Genomic DNA, 15525 nt, shown 5'->3' with positions numbered 1-15525 from the left:
GCAATTATTAGGAAATGGAAGACATACAAGACCACTGATAATATCCCTCGATCTGGGGCTCCACGCAAGATCTCACCCCGTGGGGTCAAAATGATCACAAGAACGGTGAGCAAAAATCCCAGAACCACACGGGGGGACCTAGTAAATGACCTGCAGAGAGCTGGGACCAAAGTAACAAAGCCTACCATCAGTAACACACTACGCCGCCAGGGACTCAAATCCTGCAGTGCCAGACGTGTCCCCCTGCTTAAGCCAGTACATGTCCAGGCCCATCTGAAGTTTGCTAGAGTGCATTTGGATGATCCAGAAGAGAATTGGGAGAATGTCATATGGTCAGATGAATCCAAAATATAACTTTTTGGTAAAAACTCAACTCATCGTGTTTGGAGGACAAAGAATGCTGAGTTGCATCCAAAGAACACCATACCTACTGTGAAGCATGGGGGTGGAAACATCATGCTTTGGGGCTGTTTTTCTGCAAAGGGACCAGGACGACTGATCCGTGTAAAGGAAAGAATGAATGGGGCCATGTATCGTGAGAGTTTGAGTGAAAACCTCCTTCCATCAGCAAGGGCATTGAAGATGAAACGTGGCTGGGTCTTTCAGCATGACAATGATCCCAAACACACCGCCCGGGCAACGAAGGAGTGGCTTCGTAAGAAGCATTTCAAGGTCCTGGAGTGGCCTAGCCAGTCTCCAGATCTCAACCCCATAGAAAATCTTTGCAGGGAGTTGAAAGTCCGTGTTGCCCAGCGACAGCCCCAAAACATCACTGCTCTAGAGGAGATCTGCATGGAGGAATGGGCCAAAATACCAGCAACAGTGTGTGAAAACCTTGTGAAGACTTACAAAAAACGTTTGACCTGTGTCATTGCCAACAAAGGGTATATAACAAAGTATTGAGAAACTTTTGTTATTGACCAAATACTTATTTTCCACCATAATTTGCAAATAAATTCATTAAAAATCCTACAATGTGATTTTCTGGATTTTTTTTCCTCATTTTGTCTGTCATAGTTGACGTGTACCTATGATGAAAATTACAGGCCTCTCTCATCTTTTTAAGTGGGAGAACTTGCACAATTGGTGGCTGACTAAATACTTTTTTCCCCCACTGTATTTATGAAGGACATTGTAAACAAGAGTGGTAAAATTATGTCACACACGCAACTAACAACAGTGTATGGCGGTGTATGCTCAATACAAAATGATAACTAACTCATCACAGCTCTGACACAACATTTTAAGACACAATTACTTAAAGAAGAAATTAAAGAATTAGTCTGTCTGCCACACATTAAAAATCATAACTGGCTTAAAATGATTAGTATAAATCGAAAAATGTATCAGTTTCACTTAAAGTCAAAAGGTTTGACAGCAATACCATATAAAAGTCAAGTCAGTTGGGAACAGGTTTTTGATGTTCCAATACCTTGGCATCGGGTCTATGAACTGACATATAACACAACAATTGACACATCAACCAGTTTGTTTCAATTGAAGCTATTATATAAAATAATGCTCAATATATGGGGCATTGAACAGTCAGCCTTGTGCAGACTCTGCCAATTGGAAACAGAATCAAAATAACATATTTTCTGGTACTGTCCATTGGTGGCTCGAGTTTGGATTCAGGTCCAGGAATGGTTGTTATGTCATGTTATACAACGGGTGGGTCTACTCGTGAATGCATTCCAGCCGGTGCCTATTCCACAAGTTGCCACCGGCTAAATCTATTACATTAAAATGGCTATTTACTCTGTTCCATCTGACTGCACAATCCACTGTCTCATCAGCCTAGCCAGGCAACTTATAAACTTGATCACTATAAAAAGCATCTAGACATCATCTCACATTTCTTTTAGACTAACATTTCGTTTTCAACAGCGGAGATTAGTATGAACCTTGCTGTCTGTCTCCAACATTTGCAACATTATTTCAATATTCTAATTCGATCTCCTGCTGTCCCATAGTAATGAACGTGTCGGGAGTCAGGACAAGACAGACAGGCAGGCAGCGTTTCTCAGCCAGTCAAAATCATGAATCAGCTGGCATCATTTTTATGGATATATACAAAAAAAGGTATATTGAAAAAAGGTCAAACGAAACGCAGCTAATTTGGAGTCTTTTCAGCTTCAGTTTGAAGTGATTGTGTTACTGTAGCTGTGTTGTTGGCTAGCTCCTCTGAACAACAGTGTCCTGACAAGTGAGCACATTTTCTATGCCAAGCGAAATCACACCTCATTAGCTCATTGTTATGGATGTGTCCAAATAAAATGCCACTAGAAAACATCTTAAACAAATGCAAATGAAGCTACTTTTCTTTTCTTTTGGCTTTTTGACCTGACTGTAAAGTAGCTGTAGTTGGCTAGCTAGCAAGCAAGGGATAAGAACGTTGCCAGCCAGTATGGCAATGGAACATTTAGAACAAACGACTGGGTCGCGTCCATAGATACATAGGCTTCCAGTTGAAGCTTGCATCTGCTACAAGACCATGGTGCTTGCCTACGGAGCTGTGAGGGGAACGGCACCTCCTTACCTTCAGGCTTTGATCAGTCCCTACACCCAAACGAGGGCACTACGTTCATCCACCTCTGGCCTGCTGGTCCCCCTACCTCTGCGGAAGCACAGTTCCCGCTCAGCCCAGTCAAAACTGTTCGCTGCTCTGGCACCCCAATGGTGGAACAAGCTCCCTCACGACGCCAGGACAGCGGAGTCACTGACCACCTTCCGGAGACACTTGAAACCCTACCTCTTTAAGGAATACCTGGGATAGTATAAAAGTAATCATTCTACCCCCCACACCCCACCCCCACAAAAAAAGAAAAGAAAAAAAAGAAACAATATATATATACAGCAAATGAAAATTAAAAATATACTCACTGGCTATCATAAGGTGAATGCACCAATTTGTATGTCACTCTGGATAAGAGCGTCTGCTAAATGACGTACATGTAAATGTAATGTAAATGTAATACAGAACAAAAAGAATGAACGACTGGGTCGCGTCCATAGATACAGAACAAAAAGTCTGAACGACAGGTCACGTCTCTAGCAACCCTAGATTTGTCTTCGAAGCTGGTGTTAAGAGGAAATATTGGCACGGTTTGAACCCGTGCCAACATATCCTCCAAACAGAGATGAACCCGTGCCAACATATCCTCCAAACAGCAGCTTCGAGGGCATTATCACTTAAATATCAGGGTTCAGATGGACCTGCAAACTGTATTGTTAGGGGATCTGAAAAACCACGATCAGTCAATGGAAATATCATAATACTCTTTGTAAAGTATTTATTTTTAGGGCAACATCGGTAGTAATGTTACAAATAGGGAGGATCAGGACTCTTGTAAGACATCATAGTAAAATGGAGGGATGTATTGCAAAAATAAATAGCTAAATATAATTATACTGGGAAATATGGGTTCATCTGTGGACATCGGAGGGTTGGAGAAAAGATCAGAATGAATGGTGGATTGGCCGCTGTGGGTGAAAAACCGGCACTTGAAGAAAGAGGCAATTAGGAATATACAGTGAGGGAAAAAAGTATTTGATCCCCTGCTGATTTTGTACGTTTGCCCACTGACAAAGACATGATCAGTCTATAATTTTAATGGTAGGTATATTTGAACAATGAGAGACAGAATAACAACAACAAAAATCCAGAAAAAATGTCAAAAATGTTATAAATTGATTTGCATTTTAATGAGGGAAATAAGTATTTGACCCCACTGCAAAACATGACTTAGTACTTGGTGGCAAAACCCTTGTTGGCAATCACAGAGGTCAGACGTTTCTTATAGTTGGCCACCAGGTTTGCACACATCTCAGGAGGGATTTTGTTCCACTCTTCTTTGCAGATCTTCTCCAAGTCATTAAGGTTTCGAGGCTGACGTTTGGCAACTCAAACCTTCAGCTCCCTCCACAGATTTTCTCCACAGGCCACTCCAGGACCTTAATGTGCTTCTTCTTGAGCCACTTCTTTGTTGCCTTGGCCGTGTGTTTTGGGTCATTGTCATGCTGGAATACCCATCCACGACCCATTTTCAATGTCCTGGCTGAGGGAAGGAGGTTCTCACCCATGATTTGACGGTACATGGCCCCTTTGATGCAGTGAAGTTGTCCTGTCCCCTTAGCAGAAAAACACCCCTAAAGCATAATGTTTCCACCTCCATGTTTGACGGTGGGGATGGTGTTCTTGGGGTCATAGGCAGCATTCCTTCTCCTCCAAACACGGCGAGTTGAGTTGATGCCAAAGAGCTCGATTTTGGTCTCATCTGACCACAACACTTTCACCCAGTTCTCCTCTGAATCATTCAGATGTTCATTGGCAAACTTCAGACGGGCCTGTATATGTGCTTTCTTGAGCAGGGGGACCTTGCGGGTGCTGCAGGATTTCAGTCCTTCACGGCGTAGTGTGTTACCAATTGTTTTCTTGGTGACTATGGTCCCAGCTGCCTTGAGATCATTGACAATATCCTCCTGTGTAGTTCTGGGGTGATTCCTCACCATTCTCATGATCATTGCAACTCCACGAGGTGCGATCTTGCATGGAGCCCCAGGCCGAGGGAGATTGACAGTTATTTTGTGTTTCTTCCATTTGCGAATAATCGCACCAACTGTTGTCACCTTCTCACCAAGCTGCTTGGCGATGGTCTTGTAGCCCATTCCAGCCTTGTGTAGGTCTACAATCTTGTCCCTGACATCCTTGGAGAGCTCTTTGGTCTTGGCCATGGTGGAGAGTTTGGAATCTGATTGATTGATTGCTTCTGTGGACAGGTGTCTTTTATACAGGTAACAAGCTGAGATTAGGAGCACTCCCTTTAAGAGTGTGCTCCTAATCTCAGCTCGTTACCTGTATAAAAGACACCTGGGAGCCAGAAATCTTTCTGATTGAGAGGGGGTCAAATACTTATTTCCCTCATTAAAATGCTAATCAATTTATAACATTTTTGACATGCGTTTTTCTGGATTTTTTTGTTGTTATTTTGTCTCTCACTGTTCAAATAAAACTACCATTAAAATTATAGACTGATAATTTCTTTGTCAGTGGGCAAACGTACAAAATCAGCAGGGGATCAAATACTTTTTTCCCTCACTGTATGTATAATTCCTTAACTACAGGTACCGTAGATGTGAGCAAAATAGCTGTAAGTAGCAGTAAAATATATTGTTGTCCGTTAATTTACTACAATTAGGGAAGAAAAAATATATATATATATTTTTTTTTCAGCTCAAAAACCTTGTGTTGCAGTTACATTGTTATATCGGTGTAGTTACACTGAAATTCTGAGGAAAACAAGTTGTGGTGTTGAGTAGTTGTAATGGCAATATTTAAGATGAATAAAGTTCATTCAGTTTAGAGTGATTAACACAATCTTTAGCATATTTCTGTATTTTACCTTTCTGAAATACACATGATTTCCAGTGTTCTGTTTGTGAGTGTTGATGGTCACTAGAATCGATGCTGTATGTCAGAGATAAAATATTTATACAATATCTGTTGATAGTGATTGATGCCAGACTGGAGGTGTAAGGACCGATGACACACTGATTATTATTGTATTCTGTGAAACAATGTGTGATTCTGTAGCAGCTGACAAAGTCACTGCCTTTTGTTTGGACTTCCTAACAAGCTTCTCAGGCTGGTGTTTACAGAACAATTGTCTGCTGATTTAGGATATAAGGGCCTTCTCAGAGAAGGCTAGTTAGACACTTTCTCTGCTTCTGTGCTGGAGGTGTCTCCCTGTTGTAACTTGTAAAAAATCTAATAGATTTTGATTGACCTTATCGGCAAGTGCTCTTCCCTTTTATTCACCTAGAAATTCCTATTTCAGTAATACCAAAGGAATTGGATAATATTCTCCACATCGCTGCTGGACCAACAACAAACTCTATTGTGGTTCTAGTTACAGTGAAGAAGAATATATGCTGTTGGGTGAAGGCTTTTTAATTATGTTCATAAGCAAAGATTTTTAATATCTATGACCTACATGGACATTCATTCATATAGCTGTTGCTGGCTAGCCTGACTACTCACACTAAATGATTCCGCTACATACTTTGGTCTGAGACTGCCATCATTTAAGTTGTTTGTGCTGACGAGGGTCACGAGGGGTGTTGTACAAAACAAAGTCATCAGCGATTGGGTCGTCTCTAACCAATCAGAGTATCCAAGCCAATGACACATTTTCAAACTGCCGCTTTACGCTTTATCCACATTTTTTCTGGCTCTGGCCCAACCCATCGGTTTCTGGACCAATCAGACAGCCCGGAATGTGTTTGCATTCGGTGAAGGGTCGGGGATGTACTCAGATCCATTGCGGAGAAGAAACTAACGTCCGTGGGCATGGCGTAGCGTTCAGCCAGAGCAAGGAGTCTGGGTAGCCAGGCAAGTTGCTGGCATACAGGGCTGTGAAAATAGCTCAATAGTGTTAAAGGGTAGAGGGAGGCCCTGACTGATCTTTAAACAGCTGCTGCTGTTTGTGACGTTGTTTAACAAATGTCATTTCCATTCATTTCAACATGGGTGGTCAGGAAACATGAGCATGAACGTGCAGACTGGTAGCCTACTATATATAGAGAGCTTTACTATCCTGTGTCTATGCTGTATGAATGTGTACAGTATAGGCCAGGAGACCCCAATTACATTCAGCCTTGGGCCAATTTTTCCATGAGTGGATGGTCGGAGGGCCGCAACATAGTTATAAATAATTTGTACACTGCAAATTGACCACAAGAATCCGAAACAGATATAGTATTTGACAAAAACAAAATAATTTCTGACCTTGTTTAGATTGGGATATGACCACATATGCCTCTCTATTGTGTGTGGGAATACTTGGGAACATATTTCTGAAGTTAAAATCACTTTGAGCTGATTTCCTGGTGATTTTATAGTCATTTATGTCCACAAACGAAAATGATTTGCTCAGTAAACTTGTGGGGCCAAATAGCCGCCTATTGTGGAACCCTGTTATAGGGCCTACTGTAGGACTATCTGCTGTAGCGATGGGCATTCCGAATATTTTCGGTGAGCCGACTCATTTGGCTCCCAAACAGCTCTTAGTTCAAAATGCTTAAAAATCGATCTAGATCCATGACAAATTGCACATCTCCAATGTAAAGCACAAAGGGTAGGCTACCATTATGTCAGATCGTGAAATGCGCATACAAGTACATTTTTACCTGGCCAAATTATTAGATGGCCTACTAATTTTTTACGCACTGAACAAAATCAGCAGGGACCGGATTGACATGCTCTCCCCACTAATTATTGTTTCTGAAGTGAGGATTCACCCTCTTTAGATAATTATTATGTAACGCAGAAAAACATTGATTTGAGATTAAAAAGCAGTAGTAGCAGTATGCAAATCAGGGAGCCAAATGAACAGCTCTTTCACTGATGCGATTCGGTTCCCGATGTTCACCAAAAAGATCTGTTCAAAAAGAGCAGTTCGTTCACGAAGACCCATCACTAATGTGCTGTAGACATCCTATGCACATGGCGCATGCTGGCCACTGTACTCAGCTGGCTGTGGTATTCAATCAGGATCACAACATCAACATAAGCTGATGATGATCAAATATAAATATATCCACATTCTCATATTTAATACTTTAAAAAAAATAAACGCAACATGCAACAATTCCAAAGTTACATTTCATATCAGGAAATCAGTCAATTGAAATAAATAAATTAGGCCCTAATCTATGGATTTCACATGACTGGGAATACAGATATGCATCTGTTGGTCATTGATACCTTTAAAAAAAATGGGCCTCACAATGTGCCTCAGGTACTCGTCATGATATCTCTGCATTCAAATTGCCATCGATAAAATGCAATTGTGTTCGTTGTCCGTAGCTTATGCCTGCCCATACCATAACCCCACCGCCCCCATGGGGCACTCTGTTCACAACGCTGACATCAGCAAACCGCTCTCCCACACGACACCATACTCGTGGTCTGTGGTTGTGAGGCCGGTTGGACGTGCTGCCAAATTCTCAAAAACGACGTTGGAGGTGGCTTGTGGTAGAGAAATGAACATTCAATTATCTGGCAACAGCTTTGGTGGACATTCCTGCAGTCAGCATGCCAATTGCACGCTCCCTCAAAACTTGAGAGATCTGTGACATTGTGTTGTGTGACAAAACTGCATATTTTAGAGTGGCCTTTTATTGTCCCCAGCACAAAGTGCACCTGTGTAATGATCATGCTGTTTAGTCAGCTTCTTGATATGCCACACCTGTCAGGTGGATGGATTACCTTGGCAAAGCAGAAATGTTCACTAACAGGGATGTAAACAGATTTGTGCACAACATTTGAGAAAAATAAGCTTTTTGTGCATATGGAACATTTCTGGGATCTTTTATTTCAGCTCATGAAACATGGGACCACCAACACTTTACATGTTGAGTTTATATTTTTGTTCAGTGTATATTCTGTGAAGGGAAGTATTGATAATAACAATATTTTCCTTCCCTTACCGTCAATGCTTTAATAACAGCTCCAAAGCCCTTCTCCTTCTCAGCTGACTAATTTGATTGACATTATTGCAAATACCAAGTATATAGCCTACTCATGATCATGTGACAATTTCAGAATCAGATCAGTCCATTACCTGTGCATCTCTCAACCCCATCTGCTGCTGGAACTTGGTGATTCTTATTTGCATGGCCCTAAACGTTTCTGATAGCTGATCAATGGATTGTTGCTGTTGCAGGCAAAACCAGCCCCAGGCGGCCCCTCCAATCCCGACAATAAGGAACAACATGCATGGCAGCGCAACTTGATTTACTCTTCCTCGCGACTTGGACACTGGATGGGATTCTATTAAGAAAGAGTTGTCCTCGTGCTCCGGCTTTAAGTTGGCGGCAGTCTTTGATTTGCGCTTAGTCATTTTGGAAAACTTTGTTCCCTGGAGATATACGCACGTACACAGGAGACGGTGAGACAGTGAGAATGATGACACTCAGTCTTGCTCGAGATAAAGTGGTGCTTCGATTTATTAGGTTAGGCTACTGTGCTCTCTCTACATACAACACCCCGTTCATTCATTGGACCTCGACTGAAGTCAGGCAAGTGTTCTAATGTTAGTATCAGGGGGCGTGGCGTCCCCCGGTTCGTCGTTGGGGTCGGGTTTTGCTGTAGTATCCTAGGGCTCAATGTGTTTTGTAATCGAATGTAACTTGCATACAATGTTTATAGGCGACAGTCATGTGTTATTCGCCTGTTTTTTGCAAACAGTTTGATTTTATATTATATAGACAATGTACGCATTTGAACACTTTGTTTATGACACCTACAGAAAACTCAGGTAGGCCTATGGGCATATTTTGACAGTTGAACATATTTAGGCCTTTAGAAAATATATGTAAGAAATATGTAAATTATTTTCTTGCACATGTGAACATAGAACATACATCTATTTCAAAAATAGAGATATAGCCATTATTTTTTAACAGGCTCACTGCTGTCGATCACAATTTAAAATGTTTCCTGAGCCCCCCTCCAATCCAGATAGCGAAATTATTCCAGCGCAGCTGTGGGCCACATACTTTGTGTTTTCTGGCCCAGTATACGCCAGGGTCTAGCCCAAAACTGGCATACATACTGCATCACCATCAGATTAAAAAGGTCATGCACAAACGTACGACTGAGTTCCTGCCTAGGACCCAGGTCCAGAGGTGGAATAGATGCAGGCTGCCACACAGACCTTAAATGGGGCTACATTAAACCAGAAATACTCCCCAAATTGCATTGATACTCTGCTATTAAATGCTGTATTTAAACGAAAGAGAACATAAAAAGAGAAGAACAGTTGCAGATAAAGTCAATCAAAAAATCTGGTTTATTACAAGTTGCAACAGGGAACATGAAAAATTCTAAAATAAGTACCATGGACTTGAATTGGATTTGTGCCACAACTGCTAAAACGTGAGCATTTGAAGACATTGGCCAGGTAAACAAAAACAAAGCATGGACTGCTGTCATACCTTGTCCATAGACAGCTTACAGGGTAAGGACATTTGGGTGAACTATCCATTTAATTACAGATTCCCCTTCCCATGGGAAGCCCACTGGTGTTGATGGGATTCATTGTTTTCTGTATTTCATTTCAGATTTTTGCACTGTTCTATTGTATAAACTATTTGTGTGCCCAGTGTAAGTAGGAGCGGGGAGACACCAGTGGGCTTCAAAGCCAAACATTATAGAAGAGAATTCTAAATTCTAATCCATTGACTTTGAACTGTGTCTGTTATTCTGAACATTCTATTTCCACATTCTAACAGAGCACACCATCAGTTAAACTAATAACAATTCATTATTACAGTTTTTCCCAATTGTTTACACACTAAAACTGTCTCATGAGGCATAATGACCCAAATCTGTAACTCATTTAGCAGAACCATACACCAAATCTGACCCAAACCTGTAACTCATTTAGCAGAACCATACACCAAATCTGACCCAAATCTGTAACTCATTTAGCAGAACCATACACCAAATCTGACCCAAACCTGTAACTCATTTAGCAGAACCAGACACCAAATCTGCAATACTACTGGCACTTGTTTTGCTTTACACTCAGATTGTAACTCTATAACAAATATTTGGCAAAACACAACACACCATTCTCTACCTTTGGCACAACCTTCACAACTAAAATATATTGTGTGCAAATCAAAAGCAACACTGTTCAACAAGCTAAGCTCAATTAGCAATTCATCACTTTCACTATGTGCAAACACTAATTGCGTAAATGTTCACTTTGCAATCGGACCTTTGGTTTGGATAAAAAGGCCACAGGTGAGTACTCCTGTGTTTGGAGAACAATGGAAGCAAACTTGGCAGAGAGAGGTAGAGGTTGGGGTAGAGGTGGAGGTAAAGGTAGCGGTGGGGGTGGAGGTGGAGGTAAAGGTAGCGGTGGGGGTGGAGGTGGGGGTGGAGGTGGAGGTAAAGGTAGAGGTAAAGGAGGGGGTAGTGGGAGGGGTAAAGTTAGAGCTGGAGGTGGAGGAAGACCAAGAACAAGGAGAGTAAGCTCTGATGAAATTCGGGCGACTGTGGTGGACCATGTGTTCAACCATGGTTTGACCTTGAGAGAGGCTGGGCAGAGAGTGCAGCCCAATCTGAGCAGCTTCACCGTAGCATCCATCATCCGGATGTTCCAAAATGAGAATACGTACAGTATGTACTGCAGACATTGGACCTATATACTACTTTTACTACTTGACAGTAGTACTACATAAAGCACAGTAAAGACTGTAGATTCCAATACATACTGTAAGGGGAAACAAAGTCAACGTTTCATGTATTACTGTATGTATGAAATTGGGAGCGATACTACTTAGTAACATGTTTATCTTGTATACTGTAATACTGTAATGTTTACTGTACTGTATGCTATTTGGTTTTTGTAGAACTGAAAGACGACCACCACGTGGTGGTAGAACGCGCCTATTTACAGACGAACATGAGGCTGCCATTGTGCAAATAGTAGTTGAAAATAATGCCATAAGACTGCGGGAAATCCAACAGCAGATTATTGAAAACCCTGCAATTCTTCCATAACATCAGAGTGAGCTTATCAACCATAGCCCGCATCCATAAGAAACATAATCTCCGGATGAAGCAAATCTACAGTTCCACTTGAAAGGAATTCCCAAAGAGTGAAAGAAAAAAAAAATACGAATATGTGCAAGTGAGTAATGTACTAGTATTATACTCTTGAAACAGAGACTCATTGATGTTGCCACTGAACTTTACTATACAGCAATTAAGGTATTTACTGTCATTTCAGAGAATCATGGAGTTGGATGTAAGTCCCACCCCCCAGGAAATGATATCCATAGAGGAGGCTGGATTCAATTTAGTGAAGACGAGGAAGAGAGGAAGGAACGTCATTGGTCAACGCGCCGTCATTGAGGTACGGGGGAAATGTCACCATATGCGCAGCTATGAGGCACAATGGGGTCCTCCACCGCCATGCCACCCTTGGACCATACAACACTGCCCATCTCCTTCATTTCCTGAACACCTTACATGACAACCTTTTTCAGCCAGAGCAGAGAGGGCCAGGTGATCCTGAGCAGCAAATGTATGTTCTAATTTGGGACAATGTGAGTTTCCATCAGGCTGCTCAGGTCCGCAACGGGTTCCATGACCATCCCAGGTTTACAGTTCTCTACCTCCCACCATATTCCCCATTTCTCAACCCATTGAGGAGTTTCAGGCATGGCAATGGAAGTTGTATGATCGCAAACCCCATGAACGTGTGGCCCTTCTCCAGGCAATGGAGGAGGCCTGTGGTGACATTCCAGCAGAGTCCTGTCAAGGGTGGATGCGACATGCCAGAAGATATATCCCCAACTGTCTGGCCAAGGAGAATATCGCCTGTGATGTTGATGAAAATCTGTGGCCGGACCAAAACAACAGACATGACTGATTATGTTTTCGCAATGGAGTATTTGTTTCTTGACTTATGATTTTACTGTATTTTGACAGTTGATTGATCTATTCCGTAATTGATCTAACATACAGTAAAGTAGTACAAGTTAGGCGGCAGGTAGCTTAGTGGTTAAGAGCGTTTTGCCAGTAACCGAAAGGTCGCTGGTTTTAATCCCCGAGCCGACTAAGTGAAAAATCTGTCGATGTGCTCTTGAGCAAGGCACTTAACCCTAATTGCTCCTGTAAGTCGCTCTGGATAAGAACGTCTGCTAAATGACTTAAATGCAAAATGTAAATGTAGAGTTTTGAGTACCTGGGATGTAGTTTAAGCAAACGTGTGTTCATTGGGAAAAACTGTAATAACAATTCTAGGAACAATTCCAATTCTACCTGGTGTTGACAGGGTAAGTGTATATTTCCCGAGCTGCTGGAAGGAGAGACAGGGAAGATGTGTCTACCCTCAGCGTCAGAAGAACACATCTTCCCCATCTCCCCCTCCACCAGCTGTCACATACAGTGAGGGAAAAAAGTATTTGATCCCCTGCTGTTTTTGGACGTTTGCCCACTGACAAAGACATGGTCAGTCTATAATTTTAATGGTAGGTTTATTTGAACAGTGAGAGACAGAATAACAACAAAAAAATCAAGAAAAACGCATGTCAAAAATGTTATAAATTGATTTGCATTTTAATGAGGGAAATAAGTATTTGACCCCCTCTCAATCAGAAAGATTTCTGGCTCCCAGGTGTCTTTTATACAGGTAACGAGCTGAGATTAGGAGCACACTCTTAAAGGGAGTGCTCCTAATCTCTGCTTGTTACCTGTATAAAAGACACCTGTCCACAGAAGCAATCAATCAATCAGATTCCAAACTCTCCATCATGGCCAAGACCAAAGAGCTCTACAAGGATGTCAGGGACAAGATTGTAGACCTACACAAGGCTGGAATGGGCTACAAGACCATCGCCAAGCAGCTTGGTGAGAAGGTGACAACAGTTGGCGCGATTATTCGCAAATGGAAGAAACACAAAATACCTGTCAATGTCCCTCGGCCTGGGGCTCCATGCAAGATCTCACATCGTGGAGTTGCAATGATAATGAGGAATCAGCCCAGAACTACACAGGAAGATCTTGTCAATGATCTCAAGGCAGCTGGGACCATAGTCACCAAGAAAACTATTGGTAACACACTACGCCGTGAAGAACTGAAATCCTGCAGCGCCCGCAATGTCCCCCTGCTCAAGAAAGCACATATACAGGCCCGTCTGAAGTTTGCCAATGAACATCTGAATGATTCAGAGGAGAACTGGGTGAAAGTGTTGTGGTCAGATGAGACCAAAATCAAGCTCTACGCCATCAACTCAACTCGCCGTGTTTGGAGGAGAAGGAATGCTGCTTATGACCCCAAGAACACCATCCCCACTGTCAAACATGGAGGTGGAAACATTATGCTTTGGGGGTGTTTTTCTTCTACGGGGACAGGACAACTTCACCGCATCAAAGGGACAATGGACGGGGCCATGTACCGTCAAATCTTGGGTGAGAACCTCCTTCCCTCAGCCAGGCCATTGAAGTGGGTCATGGATGGGTATTCCAGCATGACAATGACCCAAAACACACGGCCAAGGCAACAAAGGAGTGGCTCAAGAAGAAGCACATTAAGGTCCTGAAGTGGCCTAGCCAGTCTCCAGACCTTAATCCCATAGAAAATCTGTGGAGGGAGCTGAAGGTTTGAGTTGCCAAACGTCAGGCTCGAAACCTTAATGACTTGTAGAAGATCTGCAAAGAGGAGTGGGACAAAATCCCTCCTGAGATGTGTGCAAACCTTGTGGGCAACTACAAGAAACGTCTGACCTCTGTGATTGCCAACAAGGGTTTTGCCACCAAGTACTAAGTCATGTTTTGCAGAGGGGTCAAATACTTATTTCCCTCATTAAAATGCAAATCAATTCATAAAATTTTTGATATGCATTTTTTCTGGATTATTTTGTTGTTAATCTGTCTCTCACTGTTCAAACAAACCTACCCTTAAAATTATAGACTGATCATGTCTTTGTCAGTGGGCAAACGTACAAAATCAGCAGGGGATCAAATACTTTTTTCCCTCACTGTAGCTCACTCCATACTGTACCATTCTCCACCCCTCTCAGTTGTCTCCCTCACTTGGCATACTTCTGTACATTTGTATTAAGTTCAATGCTTTTTAGATTCGGAGAGAGGTTGGTTATCAAAGTCTGTCATACTCTGGATTTATGGCGCTTTCAAGACAACTGGGAACTCGAAAAAAAAACAAGGTTGAATCATGACGTCAGTGATCTTCAGGTCGGAGCTCTAGAAAGAGGCCCGAGTTCCTGACTTAGATGACCATTGAAAACGTATTTTCCCAATCAGTGCTCATTTTTTTACAAGTTCCCAGTTGTCTTGAACTCACTGAAGTCTGAGATTTCCCAGTTCCGAGTTTCCAGTTGTTTTGAATGTGGCAGAAATTATGCTGGCAGCATGGCCAATGTTGAATGTTTCTCCTTTTAAGCTTGGAAAAGAGACCCTTAAACCCAGACTTGGACCACACACACCCACTCCACTGATTGGCAGGCTAGTGATTGCTTTGCAATGCTTGCAGTTAGCCACCGATTCCATACAAACCACTCATTGTTGAATTTGCGATTTCCAACTTGTTGTGTAATATTTATGTCCAATGGCCTTTTGAGCACCGATACGTTTTATCTATAATTTCTCTTCCAATGACAACAGTAGATTGTCGACTTGATTCATGATGACTGCTAGCTTTCTAGCTAAGATATTGAAAGTATGATGTTGACATGATCAGTCCAATCAAACCTACGGTAGATATAACGTGATTTGACGTCATTTTATCTGTGGCCAATGACCTTGAGCCGTCTTGGATGTAACTCCATGACAGCACCCAAGGGGCTTGAATCTTCAACTTATCCCCGTAGATTTTGCGGTGACGTAGTGTCCCCATGAGTGACAGAACACTGAGCCAATCACGGCTCAACTGGAGAACATTACCAACCCCTACACTACGTATTTTCTGCCCGACCACCACAGAAAGC

This window comes from Coregonus lavaretus (assembly GCF_964263955.1).
Source record: "Coregonus lavaretus genome assembly, chromosome: 12".
Classification (NCBI taxonomy): domain Eukaryota; kingdom Metazoa; phylum Chordata; class Actinopteri; order Salmoniformes; family Salmonidae; genus Coregonus; species Coregonus lavaretus.
Note: the sequence above shows the minus strand (reverse complement) of the source record.